This window comes from Phaethon lepturus, unplaced genomic scaffold (genome assembly GCF_000687285.1).
Source record: "Phaethon lepturus isolate BGI_N335 unplaced genomic scaffold, ASM68728v1 scaffold9101, whole genome shotgun sequence".
Classification (NCBI taxonomy): domain Eukaryota; kingdom Metazoa; phylum Chordata; class Aves; order Phaethontiformes; family Phaethontidae; genus Phaethon; species Phaethon lepturus.
In genome coordinates, this window is record NW_010519809.1 from 5,435 (window position 1) to 26,729 (window position 21,295).

Consider the following 21,295-nt stretch of genomic DNA (forward strand, 5'->3'; position numbering starts at 1 on the left):
ACATCTTCCTTCTTCATAGAAATGTGAGAATGAGAATTTTTTAGGGGGGTTTATTAACAGAAAACAGGAAGAAAATAAATCTGTATTTTCTTGCAAAAGGGGTCTCTAAAATCCAAGGAAAGTACCAGTTTCTCAACTTGGAAAATTTCTGAAGAGTTTCATAGTCTTGGAGATAACAGTGCAACATTTTGAGATTCACCTATAATACGTGGACCAAATCTTGAAACAAGTCAATGCAGTTTTGCAGAAAGTGATGCCTACTTTGCCTGGGGGCTGGAGCATGCTTTTAATTAATCCTTTCCACACAATTGCATCTACTAAGCAATAAACATCTACTAAGCAATAAAATTAAGGAACTGAAGAGACTGAAAAAGTTAAGCTAGCCTGTGTACAATTCTGACAATACCATTGTACAAGACTCTCAGATTGTGTGCACCAAACACACTGTCCTCTCCAAACCTTCTAATAAGTACTCTCCTCCAATAAAGATACTCACCTCCTTTTATACCAGTGTTCCCCCACAACTGACAACTAAAGAAAGGTAAGAATTCTAAACATTTATCACTTTTACCAGATTTACACCTTTTTGGTTGCACATCAGAAAGCCAAGGACTTATCACCTTGTGAGACACTAACAGAGTATTCTGCACGAAAAATGTTTTATTAATTGTTCATTTTATTTTTCTAATAGACCAGTGCAGTCTTTAACCATCTGGATTTACTTAATGTGTTCAGATACAGAAACTCAAAGCAAATGCCAGACTTCCTTAGCCTCCTTCTACCCTTCATAGCTAAGAATACATTTTACTATACATATACCTGAACACTGGGAAGTGAGACATGACCTCACTGGAATGAAGAGAGCAGTAAAGAAAGGTGCTTCAGTCACATTTAAAAATTAATGTAATTTACAAAAAAAGCAAAGGATATTGTTTTATGACGACTGTATGGAAGGGGATGATTTTCATTTTCATATTATTTATGAAAAGAATGTTATGGGCACCTAAAAGATGTGTTTTCTAGTTTTAGGAAATAACCTGTTCTCCGGGTGAACGCAGGTAGTATCTACATAGTAGGAAGCATCACATGTCTAAAGAACATATTCTGAAGGTGAAATTACAGATACAGTGATGACCAGTAAACATGCAAAGGGCCCTCCACAAGTTTTCGTAACTCATGTAAGGAATTAATAGGTAACTTGGAAGCATCGCCTTTGGTACAACAGTCCTTTATCATTACTGAGCAAAGCAGGCCAAGTACAAATTATACAGGGTATCACACATACTCCTCAGTCAAAGGAAATCAGACAGAACTGTGCCTGGGAACCTCTGCTTCTAACAGCCCTCTGGACCATGGAGAACCTCAAAAACAAAGAAAGCAACGGAGAGAGGTTCTCCTGAATTTGCAGGAAGGCTATTTGCTCAGAGATCTGAAATCTGTTGGTCTCATTCATTAGACCCATATATTTCATGATCCCATGGCAATACAATTTGGCATTCATCCCATGACTGACACCGAATCCAGCACTTTGTAGATTATCTCTGATCGTTCTTTGGGGATGATGGGGAGGTCTTGTTTTGATTTTTGTTTTACGCAGAAGATGTTAACATGCATTCTCCACGGAAACAAATAGCTGGAAATCAGATCTAGAATTCAATTTTTTTTCCCCACAAAATATAGCAATAAATGCAGAGACCCAATGTATTCTTATGAAAGACTCAGAAAGAGATTGATCAACTATCTCAAACACCTAAACACTACGCCAAATAACTTCCAGAAAAATTTGATTTATATCACTATAACCTTTAAAAGGAATAATCTGGACAGGACTGACTATAGCATAATCTTTAATATACCCTACAACCTTCAGGTAAAGCTAAGCTCCCCATCATACAGCTCACTATTAAAATGTGCTAACAAGTCAGGTCGAAATGTGATACCAGCTTATGAGACTGTACAGCATGCAAGGCAATGAATGTGTCTTTTTTTCTTATCCTGTGAATTACCTGGCATTCTTTTGGGAGCCATAAAAACAAACAAGACACACTTACTCATACCAGAAGTAATCTTTCAAAGAGCTGTGGAGAAGACCATAATAAAACCTTACCTGGAAAATAATCACGATTTCACTATAGCTACTTGTAAGAATTAATAGATCCCTCTTTGCACCAATACCACATTTCCATTGTAGGCAGGGTAAGAGAGAGGCCCAGGAACTTCTGGACTGTAAAAAGATCTTAACCATTATGTAAAGAAATCATCTTGTTGGAAAGAACTTTTCAGGTACCAACCCACCAAACCCAGGGTCCAGAGAGGTGAATGAATGGCCAGGCCTGAGAAAGAGGAGAATGGTCACTTGTGGCAGTCAGAAGTTTATTGGTAGGGGTGCTGCTAAAAATCCATCTTCTCCAAGGTTTATGTTTTATTTCCCCTTTTAACCAAGTACATTTTCAGCTTGGAAAGAAGTGGAAAAAAGGAAGGAACAACATGCACATTGGAACATGCTTCTCTCAACAGAAGATCTCAGTCCAAAGCCCAGAGGAACCAGATCTTAACCACAGAGATAGAGAGTATTCCTTTAGAATTCCTTTTCTGTGAAGAAAGAAAATTCTACGGTGAAGACTAAAATTTGTCTCAGAGCATCCACATAAATGATTTTTCACAAGACTTCAAAGCATGGAGAAGTTTTCCTCCAGGAAAAGTAATAGGTACCTGGAAAAGAAACATGGAGGCTTTTCTGCTTCAGATAAGCTACTCCTACTGAAACGCCTGCAACATCAACAGGTTAAGTGAGCACCAGTTTTCCTTCCTGAGTTACCTGAAATCTAAACAATATCTAACTCTGTATCATTTACATTAAAACTTCAGAACCTATCTCCCTGATCCAGCATATGCACTTTCATGACATGCATCTTTTCAAGCCTAAAATATATTATATAAATGTACATAATGAGTTCAGAACCTTGTTCACTCAGAAGAAAACACTTCCAACTGCAAATCTCGATAGAAAATGACAACAGAATCCCTTTTAGATAACATGGAGAAGCTGCAAATACTTAACCTCAGGATCAGCATAGAAAAACTTCCTTTTAAAACCAGAATAGGCTGTTGCTTTTCTATTTATTGGATTTTTAGTGAGATGAGCATTGTTAGTAGAGCAAGCAGTTACAGCCTCCACCTTGAGTTCCTGCTGTCAGACATGAAAGACTCTTTTCCTCTCACTAGCTCAGTAAAAATCAAAAGTTGTATTAGTACAATCCAAACACAATGGAACAGTACTTCCAAACCCTTTCTCTGCAGAATGGGGATGCTTCTGCATAAAGAAACGTGTACACATATATGTATCAGAAAATTTAAATAATAGTTACCCAAAAGAATTTGGGTTTACTGTTATTTTACACAAATAGTCAAGAACAGACTCAGTGGCACAAACTGATAGGCATACACAGGTTAAGACTCAGTTTGCCTGATTAGGCAGCTGATATTACAGGAAACTCCATATGCACCCTTTTTCAGTACAGCAGAGTCCAAGAAAGATCCTGCAAGTCTTCTCACCCAAGTATATTGCAGATGTACAAAGTGCAGCTGCAGATATTTAATGGTATTCAACGACAAGCAAAGCACATGCTGAAATCTTATGGCAAAGTAAATAATGAAATGAACCTTATCTCTCAAAAATGCATTGTCAGAGAAGGGGGCGGGAGAGGGCTGTCAAATAGCATTATTTTTGCAACTGCAGTTAAGATACTGTAGAACTTCAAGTAAACTTAAAAAAACCAAACCTTACTTGTATCTATTCTTTTTATGAGTTAATCTGTTTGTGTTCCAGATTGACTTGCAACTACGTTGACTGAGACAGAAGTATTTCATAAATCATTAAATCATCTGCAAGTGCTTTCCTCCTCCACCAAACATTTTTAAATGCTTCTCTCTTCACAAAAGCAAAGACAGGCAAGATACTGGTTCAGCTAATTCAGCCTACTTAGTGTTAAACATGACATGTATGGTGTAACCAGATCACTCACATCTTCAGCAAGAATGATTTTTCTTACGTGAAGTAGAACACACACCTAATAAAAAATTCTGAATTGCTAGTATGAATTAATAAACAAGCCTTCTGTGCTTTTTGTACTCAATAATTACAGTTTTCAGATATGACAATACAGCTACAAACGCTTTATTACTTGACCTGCAATTTAACAGCAGAGTTTTGATTTACCAGATGCCTCAACCTGATGGTGAAGCAAGAATCCAGGAATCTGCTCTCTGATGGTCTTCACTGATGATGGAATTTTGACCCCTCTGGAGTCAACGGTAAAACACTACAAAGAATTTAACTTAATAAGTGTTCGTCTTCCTCTACTGTGAAATATGCTTGGCTGTATTTTGTAATGATTTGTCATGTTCTTGAGTGTACAATACACTCATGAGTGAACAATACACTCATGAGTGAACAATACACTCATGAACTATTAAATACATGTGAGATTTTCAAAGTATGCACTTACCATGATGCAGACTGCCTTACTAAGCAAAAAGCACATCACGTTAAGGAGCACTATGAGTCTTGCTAGATATTACACAAGTTTATCTCAACTGTGACAATAATAATGCAAAAGCTAGCTCTTCCCGTCACCTTAAAAGATTGAGAGAGAAGCGTTTTTAGAAATACCTGGTGAATTAATTTCTGAAATAAACCAATTTATTTCTAAAATAAACATTCATTCTGTCTTAACACAGATTGATATGCATATAGAAGCATACCATGATTTTATTTTTCCTTCATCAAACACGACTTTGTACAATAACTTAAACATTCAATCACAAAATTGTATCACACACAGAACTCATTTGAGTATCTTCTCATTTTTTTTTAATTATGACAATACACATTATAATGGAGACCGAACAGAGCAATAAGGCCATGTAATATTTCAAGACCTGTAGAAGTCAGAAACGCTACAGGTGATGTTAAGACAATATTTTTTTGTTTGACATTCTTTTGATTCATCTGTTCATTCTTAGTATCCCTTAAAATTTAGATTCTTTTTAATTCTTAACTTCTTCTTAGTATACCTCAAAATTTAGAACTTACTGATCAGTGAAACTCTCATGAGTGTAAAGGATTGTGGATTCCACTCCTTTTTAGATTTCCAAGTATTTTTCCATTGAAAATTTCCTCTTGCTGATCATCGTGTTTCAAAATTGTTTCACAACATCTACAGGTTTCAGATTTTTGTCATTTGTTATACATATTATATTTTGAGAGCACATTGTCCCCCAGTGAAGTCAACTGTTGTACTGTGGATTTTGATCTCCACAAATTTAATTCACTAATGCCATTCCCTGCAGTCGTAAGCTATTTCTCCTTCAGTGGGGAATTAAACCTTGCTCTTATAACAACAATTCAAAACAACAGTGAAATATTGTATTTTTACAACAATTGTGTATTTAAAACAAAACAGGTGAAAAAGATTGCAGCAATTATACATGCAAGAGTTACTTCATTTTTATTTTGAGGAATATGCTTTACCAAGTTGGTTGACCTTAGCATTTCTGTGGGTGGAAAAGTTCCTTATAACTTTGTTCCTCTCTCTGACACTTCTTTTTTATTAATTATAACTAGTAATCAATGTAGCCCAGACATGACTGTGCAAAATTGTCCAAGCTCCTTTACCAATTAGCCTTATAATCTAACCACCAAGAACAGGGTATTAAAGTGGCATTGGTTTCTAAGTAAAATATGCTGAACAGTTCTAACTGTGTTAATAGTGCATTTACAACGTAAGTCATTGTTAACAAGAAGTAAGGCAAGATCACCACTAGCTCACATACTGTGGGATGCTAAGACATTATCAGATTATGACACCAGAGAGTGGTCACTTAGCTGATTCATTTCCATTTTTCCAAATTTATGTTTGTAAGACACAAAAGGCTAAGGCAGCCTAATTTTAATTTTATTTGTAAAAATATTTTTCTGCAGTAAATAGACAGTATTTTTGAGAAAGACCTGGAAAACACTCAAGGAAAGAGGTTTCAGAGTTGTACCGTGAGAAAGTTATCTTCTCTCTTTAGACTACATGAATGGCCTAACTGAACAATAAACTCAGAGTGGTCAGCCTCCTACAGATTTTGTCAGTAAAAATGAAATCACTGGATGGAGAGGAGCTGACTTCGCAGAAGGAAGCCAAATTCCATTCCAACTCTGGAATGCAATTCTACATTTCTGGAGTGCTCCATTTACATTATGAGAATGCAGAAACAGGAATGTAACTGTTGCAATGTTTTAGGGCCTAGTTTCTAGAACTACTTTTTTATTATTACTAGTTTTGCAGGCAAAACACCACCAAACTCCCTGCTATGTTTTGAACTAAGTCTCAAAGGCATCAAAATTGGTGTAATACTTTTGCCCTTTATTCTTCCCGTTCTCTTGGACCAGATGATTTTGCATTTAACTTGTTCTGTGACGCTTACGTGTTTATTACACTGATGAAAAGTACCTACTTGAGGATACAAAAACACCAAGAACAATCACACTTTAAGTCAGTATAGTCCTGACAGGAGCTAGATGATAAATTCCATCTACTGAATAACCTTTTCTTCAGCATTAGTAGAGTATGGATATTTGGACAGGACATATCTGTGCTTCCATTTGCCCTGTGCCTCTGTGACCAGCCTGATGTGTCTGTGACAGACAGACAGAAGGACATTCTTCATTCTGCATTAACACATGGCACAGCACTTTGATCTCTGAGATGGCTTCCAGGAGTTTTCCATATGGTGCTGGGTAATCACAGAATTAGCAACTCCCAATTCTAAGGCATCCTCAGAAAACTGAGAGTTACTTATGTAAGACTGACACCACCTATATGACCAAAATACTTTTCTATCACATTTATACATACAGTTAATAAAAGCGTGGTAAAGACAGACAAAACTTACATAGTCATGAAAGGCTTTTGCTTCACTTGAATGTTCACATGTTTCTCGTCTTTCTGGAGCTGCACAGTAGAGATCCCAGAATACACTGCAAGTTAAGAAGTTACAGAAATGGTGAGAAAATCATTGTAACACTCGCGCAGATTTTATGGTGTACGCACACCATACATGCATGTTGATATACAGAAACAGACATATCACCTCCTTGCCAAGGGATGAAAACACCTCTGTGAAATCACTTAGTTTTGTAAAATACCTATGAAGAATCCAATCCTGCTATCGATTCTCCAAGGCAAGTAGTACTGTATTCCTTTAATACCACTGTAGTATTGAGCAAGAAAGTAGTCTAACATACAAGGTTTAAGGGTATAAAGCATATTACTAAAACCCTGCATTTAACCTCATCCCTCTGTCGACTGCTGCAATTAACTTCCACATAGCATGGAAAAGGACAGACTCATAATAGCATGAAAAGGCAAGAAACTGGAAAGAAAACTGAGAGTTCTTCCAAGGTCCAATACTGTGCTTTAAACAAAAGTTCCCAGAGAAACAGGTGTGTGGACAAGAGTAGGAAATAGATGAGTATGTTCTTGAGTTATGAAGAGTAAAAGGAAATTATAGTACTCCCACCAGTCTTCCCCGCTAACCCTCTTCAAATAGTTATATACAAATCAGTTCTAACACAAAGTTTCTGGAAAGAAATTATGTGTGTGCTAGAACAATCCAATAAATAAAATTTCTTAAGAGTTTCATAGCATTTCTTTATTGTTTTAGGCTTAATCCTCTATAGCTTAATCCAGCACCATAATAAGGAATTGTAGAAAATTTGAGCACTCTGCTGCAGATGATCAAAATTAAGGACAATGCAGACATCAGACATACAAGGAACATGTTCTCCTTGCCAGGCTTCCACCACATATATAAAATCTATGAAAGAAAGGTCAATGAAGAATATGCCACTTTCCTTGCAGCTGTACAAATCATTTGGGTTCGAATGGGGCCACTTTAAAACTTTTAAATTCTTGTACTCCTGACAGTTGGACATAGTATCTGTATTTTGTGTTCTTTCAAACACAAGCATATTGGATGTATTAAAATCATGTGACAACTAATAAATACCATGACTAAATAGCAGTAACTATGAGCACCCTTTTCTCCTTGGGAACTCTACACACAAAAACGTGTCTCTGCACGCCAGTGTATATAAGCAAATGGTATCATGCATAAAAAATTACCCCGTGTCAACCCCGTGTCTACCCATATTCTGAGCTGAGAGAAACTGTGCAAATGCAGACACTGCAGCACCAAGCCCATGTTAATGCACGCTGCCTCTTTAAAAGGCTGGTAGCTTGGGTTCAGTTAATCACTTTCATATGCTATTCCCATGACTAGAATGTGGACTGATGACTGAGGAAGTTCACATCTACAGGCACAGTCTCTGTATATACTGTTTTTTTCGAATGCAGTTATTTAGGATATGTAGAATGATCTCCTAAATGCACAATTTACTGGAAAGCGGTGAAGAAAGAAATGCAAGCCACCTGTTTCCAAAGATGCTTTCTTATCAATGCACTATGCAATATTTATTTTCCTGTATCTAATATCTCTATCTTTTTCTATAGTCAATTTTCTGTTCCTTCATTCCTTAACAAGAAAATGGTTGTTGATCCTCATCTTCACATTCCTTTTACAATGCTCACTGGAATTTCTTGCCTCCAGCTGCTGGAACTAGCAGTCGACATTCTAAAAAATCAGAGAAAAAGCAAATTGATACTTACCACCACCATGAATGCAAGAATCCTGGGGGCTCCCCCAGTGTGATGTTTTTTTCCCATCTTATCTAAAACAAAACAATAAAAACAGACATGTACATGTTTGTGATCACTGTGACTAAAATGCATTACATAATTCAGGCAGATAGCAAAAAGGAAAAGAAGAAAAGATTTCGTAGTTATGGAAGGCTTTATCATCATCAATCTGGATAGCCATATTACTTTATTATACTTATTAACGTATTTGATACTTAAAATAAGCTTTTCTTACTCTAGGAAAGCATATTTTAGATTTTTTTTTTTTTATGCTGAATACAACTTTATTAATGATCTACTTTGTGTCAGTCTACCACTGAGACACGCATTATTTTAAGGTCAAAAATACATGGCCAAAAACCCCAAAGTTTTAAAAAGTCCCCTTAACATGATCTAAAGATTCTCCAGTTTGCACTAAGGAAAACACAGAAGACGCAGAACTGATGTTGCTGGCTCAGCAGGTGGCAGCCTTGCCTCCCCATCCAAAGCAAGCCAGTGTTTTATAATCCTCAAGGAGTGCTTTGCTCTTAGAGGTAATGTGGCAAATACGAGCAGCATCAGAATTATAATCCCATCTCCCACCACTAAGTGAAAATGTAAAGCTAGTTTGGCTTGGCTTGTCTGCGCTGGCAACCTCTCCTGAACAGAGCTATACTGCCTATGACTTCTTTCCCACTTGGTTTGTTTAACACTGTTTTCAAAGGAAGTGCAGTTTAAGAACCCTTACCCTTGACTTCACACTTTTCTTGTTCGTCAGCAAACCCATTAGACAACATGTGTGACAGCGTTCTGCCTCTCTGCAATACTTCCCAAATGTCGTTCTTAACGACAATCACGCAACCATTTATCAATGCCATAGTCATTAGTTTTTCCTTAACTACAAAATTAAATCGTTTGGACTACAATAAAGCTCGTATAAATGCTGAAGGAGCTCTGTTGCAAACGACTGGAGGTCCTGCAGAAATCCACACAACACTGTACAGAAGAACATCACATGTTGTAACTGTGTGAAACTAGGGTGCTGCATGCACTACAAATTCTTCCAGTTACAGCTACACAGATTTATTTCCTGTCCAATTTTGTTTAAAAAAAAAATGTTCAAACACAAACGATATTATGCTCTAAGGACATAGACAATGGCAGACAAAAAGAGAATTATTTTAATGAAATGCTTAAACAGCCTTAATATGAAAGGTATTTAAAGACATATATACAGAAGTACATAAAAGCTTACTATAAAAGGTAGATATAGTGTTCATAATGCGAGAGGCACTGGTAAAGCTGGCATTTTCCAAAAGAACTGAAACTTTGATTCTCAACTCCAACCTGATTTCCACATCCAATTCTTAAGAAAATTAAATACATACAGGTTCTGTCAATAACTTGCAGGAGAAGAATATGTAGTTCGTGCACCTAAAAAATGTTGTTTGCACTCATATGAAGTAACCTAGCATAATTTTGACACATTATTTGAATACAACTATTCAGAAATAATTTTGCTATTTAAAAATTATTTTTAATAGGTAAGCTTGACGCACTATCACTTCCGTTGGTAAAGTTGGCAGAATGAAGCAACTACATGGCACTTAACCCCACTACCACCATGTAACAGCAGTTAATATATAAAAGTGTATTTTAAAAAGCTCGTGCTTAAGCGCTGTCAGATAAAAATACTAATAAAAATTTAAAATATAAATAAAAGCCAAAGCTATAATGAAGGTATTACACGCTCTTCAAATACACTCCTCTGAGGCATGATTGCTCCTCACGTACTGGGAATGGCTTGGAACAACTTGTGCTCATCACCAGGAATACTCTGAGAAGTTTCAAAAGCAACACAATGAAGAGATGCAACATAAAACCAAAGCAAAAAATTATTCCTGAAGCTGAAAAATCATTCAGTTAAGAGTAAAAATTATGTCTGTGTAGAAAGCCCTTGCTATGTCCAAGCAGTATTCATGTTCTTCAAAGCAGTGCTTGATGAGGAAATTGCCCAATTCACAGGTCTTATGCTGGTCCTTTTTAACAGGACATATTTCATCTTGAGAAATTTATTCAGAGAAGGAGCCTAAAGGGAATGTAGAAGTTTGAGGCTTGCTTGAAGAGGTTGTGTTCTGTTCTTCAAGAAGTACATACTTCTGTCTCGCATGGCAGATGTCAGTCTGTCTGATCACAGAAACTTACATTTATAGATATTAGCTTTAAAGAAATATCCTCATTGTCAACTGTCTTGATTAAGCTCATAACCGGTGACTGATTACCTAGGAAATGCCCACCTTCCTGGTCCAGCCATGTAATGGGAATTATTCCTCCAAGGCTAGAACCTAACTTCAAGGGTAGAAAATATGTGTGATAAGGATCAGCTCTTCAAGGAGAACACAGGAACTGGGACACCAAAGGAAAAATTCTGGAGCAGAACACCTTCTTTTGTTTCAAAAATGTGTGTACGTCATCTAAATAGCTCCATTCAACACTCATAAGCAATGACATGGCTTAGATGAAAGCTAGTTGTGCTTGCCATTTTGCCAACTGTATGATGAATTCGTATGAAACAGCTATTGAGTTACTTCAACTCAGTACTTCATGCCATGTCGCTTGAAAGGAAGTAAATCTGCAGATCAAGATACAAGAGTTACAGCCAACAGACTGAAGAGGTCTCTGCTACCAAGAGATCCAGGAAAATGCTAGATGAGCTTGAAGTCCAATGTTTTAGAGATGAAGGCAACAAAGCTTTGAAGGCTGTACTCAACAAGGACCACAAAGCATAGTTCACCTTTTAACTGAAAGATCAGCAGAGGATTTCTAGGCGTTACTGAATCATAGAATCATAGAATCACAGAACAGCTCAGGTTGGAAGGGACCTTTGAAAGATCATTTGGTACAGCCCTTTGCGGGAAAAGGAGCCTAGATGAGATTACCTAGCACGCTGTCCAGTTGTGTCTTGAAAACCTCCAGTGATGGGGACTCTACCATGTCCCTGAGGAGGTTGTTCCAGTGAATGATTGTTCTCACTGTAAAAAAAACTTCTTTCATGTATCAAGATGAAACGGGTCCCTGTGCAAGTTGTACCCATTGCCCCTTGTCTTCTCCATGTGGCTTCTAATGAAGGGAGAGCCTCTGTCCTCTTTGTAGCCACCCTTTAAGTACTCAACACTGTGATGAGGTCCCTCCCTGAGCCTTCTCTTCCCCAGGGAGAAAAGACGTAACACCTTCAGCCTTTCCTCACAGGGCAGGTTCTCCAGCCCTTTGACTTGTGGATCAGTTCTATGAAATTTAAACTAGACACAAAGTATTGCAAAAATATAGGAATGCTTAGGACACCCATCTTTAAGTTATCTAGTAGCAGAGTGGATCCCATGATATCCAACTTAAATTTTCCTCTTCTTAGTTTTGTTCCATTACTCTTAGCCATGTTTCTTGGTAGAGCTTTAAGGGCGGGCTCTTAACCTTTGTCATTTATACATATATAGATACCACTGACCACTGTATAGCTCAGACAGTGAAGGTATGCTTACTTCTTTTATGCCTCAATGTTCCGTTTTAGAGCTACTCTGAACTATCTCATATTTAACAAAATCCACCCGAACTATCCTGGCAGGTGCAGACTACCAGAGCAGAGAGGGCATTGAGCCCCAAAAGCCGTGCTTTTTAAAAAGGGGGGGACCTCCTTGGTTCGGAGGGACCGAACCAATACAGTTTTTCTCCTCTGCCACCTGGGTGCCTCCTACACCTGAAGTACTCTCACAACAAGCTCGTGACAACAGGGCAGTGGCTTCTCAACAGTCATGAGCCAGAAGAGGATGAAAACACACAGAACTTCATAACTTTCATTACATCCTAAATTTATTAGAAGACTTTTTTTGCACTTCTTTCAGTTAATGTTTTCTTGTTTTGATCCCATATGCCAAAACTCACTCTCTAACAAGAACAGCTGACTCACCTGGGGTACAGTGTCAGGGTAGAGCTGTTTGTGGTTTACAGTCCAGGACTGAATGGGCATTTTTTTTCTGCTGCTTTTAACACTTGCCATTTAACTTGTGCATTTTAGTTTATTTTCTCCAAGCCCTATTAGTGTAGAGTTTCCTCAATCTCAACCTGTCCACCCAAACACAATTTTTTTCCAGGCTTCTCTGTATCAGTGATAACTGCCTCTAGTTCCAACATATAACCATTCACAAGTATTGTCAGCATAGTATTTACCCTTCTGCATTGCTAATGAATGAGCTAAATAGATTTCACATGAACTTGTGAGTTTAACAGACACCTCATACCAACCCTATACATTATTTGTCCCTGATCCGTGTTTACTGTCTTTTGGCTAGCACCAGTCATAATTTGGAAGATTGTATATATATGCTCATTATTACAGTCATTCAGACCTGAGAGTTTCTCTGTAACACAAGCGTGAATTAGTTTTAAAAGCTAAATTTAAAGACACTATATCCCACACTTTCTAAAAGTCCAAGTGTCCTACCAGTTACAATTCTGTCAACTGCTCATTTTGCAAATATATCATAAAACCAAAATGAGCAAAATTAATCTTGCACAGTGTATTATTTACAAATTACAGCTATTTTGGGAAAGCCAAGATGATACTCTCCATTATTTGCTCTCTTATTTTTCCACTGCTTTACCAAAGAGAATAAGCAGTTGTCAAAAACATACTTTACCACAAACATAAACTGACACTACCACAATTCTACACCTTTTCCTTATCTCTGCTACGTGAATTCTCCATAAACACCACAAACAATGCTCCAGATTCTCACCCTCCCTCCCCCACCTCCAAAATGTCATCACCAGTATAGTAATTTTATTAGTTTTGGAGGAGTATCAGTTGAAGCAGCAAATTTTCCTAGTACAACACCTTGCGTATTTTTTCCTCACTTCTGCTCACTACTCAACTATTATTATGTTAAATGTTCTCATCAAAGAAAGATTAAAAGCAATAATAAATCAAAAAGACCTCAATATGTTTGGCATACAGCTATTTTTGTATCCCCGAGTAAACGTAAAATGCTAAAGAGACATAATTTACTTCAATCTTCAAAAGATGTATACAAAGTCTTTGAAAGACTGTGAAAAATAATAACTATTGTGTAAAGGTAGAAATTCCACTCGCAGTTGCAAGTGTTTAAGAAGCAGGACCTAAATGGTTGTAGTCATAAGTGATTTGCCAGATGAAAAGAAATGAAGTGGTTAGAAGCATGGTAAGAATACACAGCGAGATCAGCAGTGCTTAAAAGAATGAGAACTGCAAGTGTATGACAGTAGGATGTACAACACATGATCGCTGTGAATTTTGGAAGGGTACAACATTCACAACTGCAAATACCAACAAGAAGCTAGGTCATCAAAAAAGGGTACCATTGATGCATTCTCTAACATGCACATTTATTATAGGAAACAGAACAAACTTTCCCCAATGTAGCAGCAAATCACAGAACAGGGATAACAAATCACAGCAAAAAGAGTTATGCAAACTGGCTTCTGCAGAATCAGAATCTACACTGATCAGTGTAAAGAGAAATTCAGAGTTGTCACTGCTCTTTATTCTAGACCAACACGTATTGATTTCATTTGCACACACTGGAAAGTTGTGTAAGGAAAAAAAGAATGGGAAAACATACCTCTGATAAAAACGTCTGAGCTGATTTCTGTGCTCCTACATGGAGCAGATATTCATATACGTACAGTGCTAATCTGAAAAATAAACAAAAAGGACAGTATTTAGTATTGTGCATTTGTTTGTTCCTCTTCATTAGAAACAAGGCATCATTAGAAGTTTGAGGTACACTCTATTGCCTTTCGCAAACCACCATGTACTGAACATGTCAAATCTATTATCTATACCACTATCTGTAACTTTGAAACTAGACATGTAGGTCAACCTGAGCAAAGGTCTTTAAAAAGTAGTTAATTAAATATTATTAAAACCCCAAATTACTTAATGTCAACATTTTAATGATATTTGGACAAGTGCCCAGTGAGCTAACAACCGACCTACTGCTGCTCTGTATTTGCCCACTTTATACCACGCTCACCGTAAATATGGTATATACATAACAGCAACACCAATTATTTTTCCAGAATAAGTTTTTTTTACATGTGGAATGTGCCAAGCTGTTAGCACACTTGAGCAATAGCCTGTGTTTATTTGAAGAACGTGCAAACTTTGGGCTGCATCAGGAAAAGTAATCCTAGCGTCTATACACAGCATGCAGTACAACCACGTCTCTCAAGCAAAGTGCAACCAGTTTTAGATTCATTCAGGCTTGTGCATCTAGGAGCTCTGATGACAACAGAGCTGCAAACAACTCTCACAGCTCCCAGAAAAGCTTCCCGAAAAGTGATCTTCAACACCCAGGCACGTCTCCAACCACGTTCAAAGATCTGGAATAAGAATCTGACTATAGAAAAAGTACTCATTCCCTGAATGACTACCCACCACATCTTGGGCAGGGAAGCTCTGTTCAGCAACCCAAGAACAGGTGAGCTGTAACAACAAACAATTTCTATTGATACAGGGTATGTAGGTGAGATTTAATTAGAAAACCAAGAAGTAACCCCTCCTATTCTCCAGCTGACTCTCCAAAGAGGCTCCTGTCTGTCTGCAAGTTTCAGGTCTTTCAAAATGAAATCTTGTTTAAAAGAATGATTTTATAATAATGCTCGGAAATTGTCTATAAAATATTTCAGTCCAAGAAAAGAAAAGAAAGTCAGGCTAAGCATCTTTTAAATTTGCTAGCTGAGCTATTTTTAAAAAGTAAAATATACTTGCATGCACTTCATGATACACCACTATTCTTATTTGAAACATTTTACTATTCATATTCAAAAAAATGTAGTTTAACTAAGCAAAAGGCAGAGAATATCTATTTTCCTGTTACTGTTCAAAACATTACGCAGCATGAGATAACTGTCATCATGGCACTGACAAAATAGTAATTATTGCAATAACCTATTAAGTGTGAAATTTTAAAATCTAGGAGAGGCATTCCATTAGAATTCTTTTCATTAGTTGTTCATGCTTTGTACATGCAATACATGCACTACGTTGCGCTCTCCAACATCAAAAGCAAAAATGTACTTTTTTCCTCAAATTAAAAAAAAGAAAATGAAATCAATAGTCAAACATGTGACTGATTTTAGTTTGAACCTTGAGACAGGTCATATCCACCTTTTAATTCCAGTATTTTACAGAACAGCTTGTACGTGTTGTGCTGTATCAACAAATACACAGAGCTTGGTGTGCTAAGCAGAAAGCACTTGGTTCTTCTAATGGAGCACAGTATCATCCAGTGCTCAACTGCGAAGCAGCTCAGAGAGGACACAGTGATATGCCTCTGTAAGTACTGTGGAGTGAGAGGATCTCATACTCTCTAGCCTCTCATTCAAAAAGCACAACTGCATCCATCCAAACAAAAAAAAAAAGTCAAATCTTGTTAATCTAATTCTTCCTAGTTCAACTATCATTCAATATTTAAGCAATAACTGGTTGTAGAAAAAATCTCAGATCTAAGAAAGACATAACAAGCAGAGAGGAAGCACTTTCTACAACAGCCAAAATGACTTGAGTACCCAATAACGCTTTAAAGCATCTCATTCATCTTCTGAGATTCCCTTTTTTGTTCTTATCAAAACATGAAGCCTGCAGTCCAGATAAAAGGATTTGCGTGATCATATCCTTTCGAAGGAAAGCACAACAGCACAAAACCCAGGAGTTTACTGCAGGCACACTACCTATGTAAGTCTGCCATCTGTGGAAAGCTTTAGCAAATACTGCACCGTGATACCCCAATATACTTTAATGTCAAGAAAGATTTGTGAGTCTCATCTTAGGACTCCTGGAGTCCACCTGCAAAACACGGCGCACGCAGGTGTATTCCAGCCCAAGTCAACATGGCTACCCCGTGCTCATCTTCGGTTGTCCAAAAAATCCAACATATTTCAATGCTGCGCAAAAGACGACCCTAAAACTTTGAGTTACACACACAGAATGTGCTAATTAAGTACAACTAAAACTATAACATCTACAGCTCTTTGACACGCATTACTACATCTTGGTCTAAACACTAAGCTGAGTGATGTGGTTGACATGCCTGAGGGACGGGATGCCATCCAGAGGGACCTGGACAAGCTCCAGGAATGGGCCTGTGTGAACATCATGAGGTTCAACAAGGCCAAGTGCAGGGTCCTGCACCTGGGTCAGGGCAACCCCTGGTATTGGTACAGGCTGCGACATGAAGGGATGGAGAGCAGCCCTGCCGAGAATGACTTGGGCGTACTGGTGGATGACAGAAGAAAGGCTCCTCTGAAGAAAGGCTGACAGAGTTGGGGTTGTTCAGCCTGGAGAAGAGAAGGCTCTGGGGAGACCTTATTGCAGCCTGCCAGGACTTAAAAGGGGACTTAGAAGAAAGATGGGGACAGACTTGTTAGCACAGCCTGTTGCGACAGGACAAGGGGTCATGCATAGGTTTAAACTAAAAGAGGGCAGATTCAGACTAGATCTAAGGTAGACATTTTTCACAATGAGTGTGGTGAAACACTGGCCCAGGTTGCCCAGAGAGGTGGTAGATGCCCCATCCCTGGAAACATTCCAGGTCAGGTTGGATGAGGCTCTAAGCAACCTGCTCTAGTTGACGATGTCCCTGCTCACTGCAAGGAGGTTGGACTATATGGCCTTTAAAGGTCTCTTCCAACCCAAACTGTTCTATGATTCCACACTAGCAGTGAAACGAAAGCATGAAACAACTATTTTTAACTGTGGGAAGTAAACATGGCAGATTTCAGGAAAAAAATAAATATTCCAAGTTTTAGGCTTCCAAGTTGATCCACCTATGGTACATTAAGAGCAGGACCATGCTGGCAAGGGGACTGCCTGGCTCCTGTGACAGGAAAGCCAGGACCACCTTCCACAAACAGATGTGAGACAGAAGGCACAACACAAAATAACCTGACTGGGTCTTATTAGATCTAAATTGCTGGTCCATCCCTAGTTATTATGCTGTCAGGAAGTCTTTACAGAAGTTAACAGCATTACAGCTTCATTCAGACATAAATGCATTTGCCACAAAGATCAAAAGCAAGATACTAATGCTGTAACTAACACAGTAAAACAAAAAGATCAATAGAAACTGATGCTCTGAGGTAAGACAGCAAAGAAACCTAAAATAGATGCAACACTCTGTAACAAGGATTACCAGATACACAAACTTTAGCCACAGCACAAACCAGAATAAGATAAAAATGGCTACAGTCCAAGTGTGTAAAATGAATAAATTATTTAACATCTGTGGAGAAGACTAAGAAAATAATAGTAAGATGGTCTTCAACACCAAAGGACTCGGGTTGGAAATGGCATTTTAAAAGACAGTTTTTACTCATGAAACTGGTGTAAGAAACCGTGCAAAAGCAGCAAGGAAACATATGTTAAATTTTCACATTTGCATACTTGTTGACAACCCATGAGTAATGTGAGGAAAAAATATTTCCAATCAACTTGTGACAACGCTGAAGTAATTTGTGTTAAAGACATACCATAGCCCAGAATACCTCCCTTCCCTGCAAGACAATTAGATTTACAAATATATCTATGCCTGATGATCTATTCAGTCAATTAAAAAAAGTTACTGTCTAGGTCTTACTGCTACAGTGCTCATTTTGCTAAGATGGTGTGTTTTGCCTGAAGTTTCTGCTCTAATTGAACACGTTCATACATCCTACATGTATCTGCTGAACTCCAAAGAGAAGAATCCTTTAATCAATTCTGGTCTAGTAGTTATCAGAATATTACCAGGAAATAAATGGCAATCACACTCACTTTGCTGTAAAAATGACCTTCTCACATGTTAAGGTGGGAAGATGCAACTAGCTTAATGGGAACTTAAAACCAAAGCCTTGCAGCAGTATGTCCATTGATGAAAACTAGGTGGTAAACTCCCCCAGTTCCAAGTCAAAAGATTAAGACAACACCGAACTTTCCATAAAAGGCTGCAAAAAGCTGAAAGCACAGGGAAGATGTTCACCTCATGTGGTTTTGGTATCTAACTTTGCTGCTCTGAGTCACATCCCCTGCACCGCCCAGCAAGCTTCATTGACTATATGTAGGTACTCAGCTGTCTGTTCAGACAAAACATATGCCTACAGAAGAAGGGATGAAGTTATTATCACTGTCTTTCAGGAAGTAATTTGTCCATAAAAGCTAAAACAGTAGTATCTTTGTTTCACTCGGTAAGAAGATGTGTACAGAGAAACTTTCTGTCTCTCAACCGAAGACTGAACGTCAAGCATTATTTCTAAAGGAGACAAAGAACAAAAGAAGAATGACCACATTTTTCCACAAAGTTCAAAAGCTGGGGTTAGAAGACTAAGGAATTGCAATAAATTAGCTTCTGCTTTCTCTCGAAAGCTGCCCAGTAAACCTGTCAGAAGCAGGCAACTACTATACACAGTGTCACACAGTTGAGAAAAAGTGCAGTTGCTTTCACTGTTTTACTAGCCACATGTCGTAACTAAAAATATATGTAATTTAACTGAGGGTACAGTGGTGTATAACCATTATCCAGAAAGTTATAAAATCAATGTGATGGAGCAAGAGCTTGCCGCTCCCCAGCTTTGGCAGTGTGTCAAAGCACAGTTCAGGTACTGTACCTGCCTCCTGCAGCACCAACAGTCAGCTTGCCACTGTGATAAGCACCTGCTGCCTCCTCACCACAGAACCTACAATGGTGAACAAGTGCACATCACAGAAATGTGCCTAGATGCTACCACCTCCTCTGCCAGCAACAGACATTATGCTGTTAACATCTGATGCTGGATCTAAAAAAAAAAAAAAAAAAAAAAGGTATCTATAATGGGAATGTTCCAGATCTGAGCATCATCAAGACAGATCAAGCTGTTTTGGATTGTTCAGACTTAATTTTTCGAAACTATTCATATAATGGAAAGTTCTGCGTATGACACATCATCCATGTAACTTTTGGTTTTAAACTAATTGAAAAACACAATGAAAACTAGTAAATCAGCATAAATGCCTAATTTTTAGTTTGTGCGAGGAAGGATAAAGCAGTTGAGCAACATTTAAAAGTAGCTCTACAGAAAAGATCTTAAATGTTCATCTCCGTGTTTCAGGAGACTTGCAATATTCCAAAATCACCACGCTGACCTACACAGAGTATAGTAGCTTTTTTTAATTTCCAAAAAGGTTTACAGACCTCAAGTCCAGGAATTCCCAGGAATCTCACCCATGTAAACCTCATTCTCTAAAACAAGAGAAAGTAGTACTGAATCCATATTTTTAAGTATAATACAACAGCTAAAAACCATCTCAAATTTGGGGTTTCTTGAGTCCATCAACCCAGTACTTTTAAAACCGCTCTGAAGCTCTTGACAGTGAGCAGGTTTTGGTAAGTTTCAACTAACAAGGGCAAACAATTTTCTTTTTTTAGAAAACTTTAACGGACATGTATGCCAAACCACTCTTTCTCCTTTATTTGATCATACTGGCAATCATCTTCCTCTCTCTCTCTCTGCCTGCATATATTTATATATGAAAATATTTTTCATATATGTAATTTTTTCATATATACATACATATAAACTTTTCCTATACATCTCATCTTAAATTTAGGTGATTCAGTCAGCTCTCAGTTATCCACGATAAGAGAGGACTGGGATAAGAGACATCAGGCGCTGTGCTGGGTGCAGAAGTGCTTTGCTGCATACAGGTCCACTCCTCTACTCAGCTTCCCTGAATAGTAGGAAGATCAATTTGGATGCAGCTTCAAACTCGAGCTATACCCAAGAATTTACTTATGCTTTTCCATTTGCTTAGGCAGGTACATTAACAACGGCCTCAATGTTACAGTGACTGACCTGCACACAAACCCAGCACATCAGCTCTCCCGGGCATGCCATTTCACCTACACATAATTTACATTTTAGTTTGTTTAGCTTGAGGCCAGCAGACTGCTCTTTTCAAGAGCCTCTAATCATGCCAGCCTACTGTTCTTTTTCCGGCTCAAAACATGATCTATGTTAATGTTAGTGCTCTGCATCCTATCAACAATGTGATTAGTTTTCTTAGAAACACCTGGGTGTTAAACGAAACCCAAACACTGGTCTGAGGAAACAGTATGTCCCAAAGGAGATACTCCATGTTTGTTCAGCTACCTGCACTGTCTTTTCTGAGAGCTCCTCTCACAGCCCTGCAACCACAGGCAGCATAAAAGTGCATGCATTCAACACTGTTCATACCCATTTATTTCTTCCTTTCTCTGTAGGTAGCAGAAAACAGTCTCCTTGTATGCATCTAAATACTTAGAGCTTATATCTAGTCCTATAACAAATAGTGGCCGCTGTGCCTTGTACTCGGCTGATGGTGCGTACCGAATAAGATGGTCCTTCTTGTTTATTCCAGTTTTAAAGACGGGGGAACGGCTTCGCCTAACATTATTCTGGGCAGACAGACCCACGTCTAGCCTCTCTTCCACTTGATTGCTTGCAAGATGTTCTAGAAACTACAGGCCTGTCAGCCTGACCTCCGT

General features: G+C 38.1%; 1 long non-coding RNA gene across 1 annotated transcript; it reads right to left on the reverse strand.

Annotated features, from left to right (window-relative positions):
* Positions 1-6,967: 6,967 nt before the first annotated feature.
* LOC104628537 lies at positions 6,968-14,452 on the reverse strand. The gene is made up of 3 exons (XR_738108.1): positions 14,378-14,452; positions 8,718-8,779; positions 6,968-7,027 (listed from the first exon to the last, which is right to left on the reverse strand). It is a non-coding gene; the product is annotated as an uncharacterized LOC104628537 (long non-coding RNA).
* Positions 14,453-21,295: the final 6,843 nt, after the last annotated feature.